The following is a 4,603-nucleotide window of genomic DNA, read 5'->3' on the forward strand; positions in this document are numbered from 1 at the left end:
TAATCTAACTAGAAGAATATATTAGTGTGTTCACTGTCTTTGTAGAGAGTCAACTTCTACAATTCTTAAAAACTCTCCCAATACTGCTAAATACAAATTCTGAAACAACCGTTGTCTTTGTAATTGACAATATATCTTTAGCTATTTTAGATAAACAAGGATATTTGAGAATATTAAATTTCCACCACTCAAGAATATTAAATTGTTTATTTTTAGTTAGAAATAGACCCTCCTCAAGATAAACTTGTAAATATGATTTTGAAGGTTAAATTGAATGAGATGAAACAATAAAATCAATGAATGCAAACATACAATCAAAATTTTATGGATTAATTGAATCACTTGATAATTATGAGGATACATTGTCACTTGTAGAACTGAAGTTAGTAATATCATTTGCATAATTATTATAGAGTTCTCACAGATTAATTTCAACTTGTTGAATTTTTTAGTCTAATTCAACAAATATTTATATATTGGCAAAGCTAAAATGTATGAGCTTCATTTTCAACTGAGATACAAAATAACTGCAATAGACATTAGAAATTGCACTTACCACAAGATTTATCAAATTTAGTTCTTATGATCGTAACCATGTTCCTGTTATATTCATCAGATCAAGTTGACTCATCCAAGAATAGTTTATTAATATGCATAACAATAGATAAAAAAATAATTGAGGTAAGATATGAAGAACCAGAAATCATTTTTCTCACATAAAATGTTAAACCATGTATGCTTAACAATACTAAATGGAAACTCATGCACTATAATCATTTTAGAAATAATCTCTCTAACTTTTTATTGAACATAGCTCTTTGGATCGTGCAATATTGAGATCTCAATATCCACATCAATATCAAGTGACATAAAATTCAACAATTTTTACTTTTTTCAGATAGAGCAACTACTTGCTTACTCTTAGATTTTATCTTTTCATATTCCACATGTCGTAGTAGTTGAGAAGTAATTTCTGTTTTAGATTTATAAATTTTGTTCAACAACATATGCATTGCCAAAAAGGAGTTGGGACCCCCTTAATAGAAAATGTTGCCTCCACAAAATACACCCACACTGTTGACTTCCTCTTATTATCTTTATTAATAATGTCTTCTTCATTGCTATTATTAATCATAACTTATAGCAAAACTCTAGTCACTTCTTTTAACTTAGCATTTTGTGAATTAAGATTTACATTTTTATTACTATTCCGAACTTCTGTTAGTAACTCATTACAAGATGATTCAGATTCTGAAAGATCCATTGCGGACATGTTTGCACACTATATTAAACCAAAGTTGGGAATGAGTGGCACTTTAAAATAAAGGCAATTAAACTTTTGATGTAACACTAAATGTAGAAACTTAATACATTAACTAGTTGACCAAAGTATTTCTAATAACTCACTTACTCTATAAAAGGATTTAAATCAAATAGAGACAACAATACTTTGCAATGTCAATCATGCAACATCAATTCTACATCCATGACATCGTTGTTAGGATCCAAATAACAATTGAAATGCCAATCATGCAACCCATAAATTCTATGAAGCAAAAATCCAACACAATGAGTGTAAATCAAATATAGACAACAATACTTTGCTCTTAAAAACAATGCACAAAACAATCTATATGTAACTTTGTCTTACTATTTTAAACTCTTAAACATTATTTTAAAATAAACAAACAAGTTGCCTAACACCATTAAACTTTTCAATAACATAGAGGTCCAAAATCAGGTAGCTAAGCTCAAAATAGCTAATACCTCATAATATTATATAATTATTAAGGGTCAGTAGTTATTAAGTAATTTAGATATATTGTCTACTCAATGCAAATTAAAATAAAACAAAAGAGAGAATTACATATCTACCACCTAATTTATATGTATAACCATATGAGCAATCAATATGTTACTACAGCAACATAAGAATGGGTGGTAAGTATCGAAATGCCCCAAACCAAAATGTCAAAATGCTTCAGTCAATGGGATTCACTTGAGGTAGAGGACAATGCACAAATTAAAATTTAACAATCAAATGTCATTGCTAAGGAATAAAAAACCGACAACTTTTTTTTTTCTATGTTCAAGTGGAAGAAAGTAAATGATTTAGACTAACTCGCCCATTTTCTACCTGGTTAATTAGCCTGACTTTAAAAAAGATCAGATGAGTTTGCTATGATTCCTTGCTAGAGAGACCCTTGAGAGTCAAACTGATAAAATAAGACCCCACCTCCCAACCAGCTTAGTTAAACTAGTAAATCCATACTAATTTTAACAACATCACTTTAGGATAGATACTGTCTCATTGCAACTTAAATACTTGAAACTTTTTGAACTAGAAATTAATGGATCTGCAAGAAAAAAAAATCATAAGATTTTTTGCATATGATATAGTTGATTGATTTTTGACAACAAATAAGAGGAGAATCAACATCTTTATGTTGATGTGCTTCCCTTCTCTCATAGTAGCTTAATAAATCACCAAAACTCATATGATTATCACTATAAAAGAACTTATGCTACCATTTGACCTCCAAAAAGGATAACCCTACTTTCCAAAGTTGCTCGAAAAACATTGAAACCAAACAACAAAAAATCCAAAGCACTAGTGATTCAAGTGATACCGACCTTCATTGTACTTGGGTAATTCGTAACTTTGCAGGGACGTACTGATAAGCCATGGCTTATACAATGACCCAATGAATATGGTGCCCAGGTCTTTTTTTCTTGTACAATGGAAAATAATTTCATGGTGTTTGTGATTCCTTTCAAGCTGTAGAATAGAATAAGCCATAAATAAATGAAAATATACAAAGATTGCAAAAGAAAATGATAACAAACAATAAAGAATTACAATATACAAAGATTGCAAGTGAAAAATCATCAAAGCCTTGAAAATGTTTTGCAAAATTTTCCTATCATAATTTTTTCTTCCCATTCAAAAATCTAATACAAAAAAAGTGAGAAAGCATGACCCAATTTCGAAAGGCAACCATATCAAGTTTTTTCCAACACTCGTTTATAAAATCATCCAAAATCCAAAAGAAACAAAAAATATATTGAAAAATAGAGAGAAGAGTCTAAGAGAGGAATATATTCAAAAATAGGAAGAAAGACAAACCCTAGTTTCTGTTTCAAGACCAATAGAAGAGATATGAGTCATGAGAGCATCAATAATAAGTGCCAACTGTAAACGAAGGGTCAATGAGAGAGAATACAACTCAACTTTCAACTTTCACACACTCCTTCACTCCTGCCTCATTGCCCTTGAGAAGAAAGGAAATACTCACTCGCTCTCAAGAAGACAGGAATAGGTTTAGGGTGGGGAAAAAATTTGCGTACGTACGCAGCGCTGTGTACATAATGGAGGTTATATTCGCGTTATATCGGCATTATATTTGTGTTATATCCCCTGTAACCTCCATGTAACCTACATGTAACCTACGGATATGTGAAAACAGAAGCGCGAAAGTTATTTGTAAGTTCAAGTAAGTTACATGTAGGTTATATGGAGATTACATCGAGGTTACAGACGATATACCGCAGATATACTACAGATATAACGTTAATATAACCTCCATTATGTACGCAGCGTTGCGTACGTCTTATGTAAGCAAATTTTTCTCTTAGGGCGGAGGAGCGCACACATCTTTTTACTATACATGCGAGAGATATTTTTAGTTTATTTTAATAAAAGTGAATAACTTTATATATATTTTTTTTATTTTAATTAACTATAATTTATAAAATTAAATCTTAAGGATATATATATATATATATGTGTGTGTGTGTGTGTGTGTGTGTGTGTGTGTGTGTGTGTGTGTGTGTGTGTGTGTGTGCGCGCCCCTTAGTCTGACTCATTGGTTGCGACTTTTGGTGTAAGTCCCTCAAATCGGGGGTTCGATCCCTACGTAAGATCGAATTGCACACCTTTTTGGAAGGGGGTTCGCCCCTCAGTCAAACTATGAAGTTGATCGGCAATCAACCTTATATATATATATATATATATATTCTCGAGCAAATCGAGTCGAACATGAACGAACAAATGTTGGTTCATATTCGGCTCGCTTATATTTTGAGCTTAAAAGTTTGTTCGTGCTAGACTCATTCTTTAAGGATATTGACTCGAACACGAGCCGTTTAACAAGTTGAACGCAAGCTATTCGTGAGCGATGAGCTTATTTGATAGCCCTAATACTAAGGGTCCGTTTGGGGCGGCGGTACGACACCACACCGTAGTTTTGCCTATCTAGTTAAATTACATTTTGCAGTATTTTTATACAGTTACATTTGAAATCTATATTTTCTCACCACTCACTTAGATGTGGCTACAACTTTGGATTAAAAAAAAAATAAAATAAAATAAAAAAAAAGAAAGAAGAAGTTGTCTATATTGTTCACTGTGCCCCGACCCAATATTTAGGCCCCGTTTGGGACAGCTTAAATGTGCGGCGACATTTTTGAAAATGCCGCCGTAGCGTTTGAAAATCACGTCTTCCCTGCGTTTTTGAGAACAACTTTTTTTATTTACGTTACACGCGGATCGCGGGTATATCCCCGCGATCCGCGTTTTGGCTCCAAAATTTCCTTCGGCTTC

Source organism: Phalaenopsis equestris, unplaced genomic scaffold, assembly GCF_001263595.1.
Source record: "Phalaenopsis equestris unplaced genomic scaffold, ASM126359v1 Scaffold000024, whole genome shotgun sequence".
Lineage (NCBI taxonomy): Eukaryota > Viridiplantae > Streptophyta > Magnoliopsida > Asparagales > Orchidaceae > Phalaenopsis > Phalaenopsis equestris.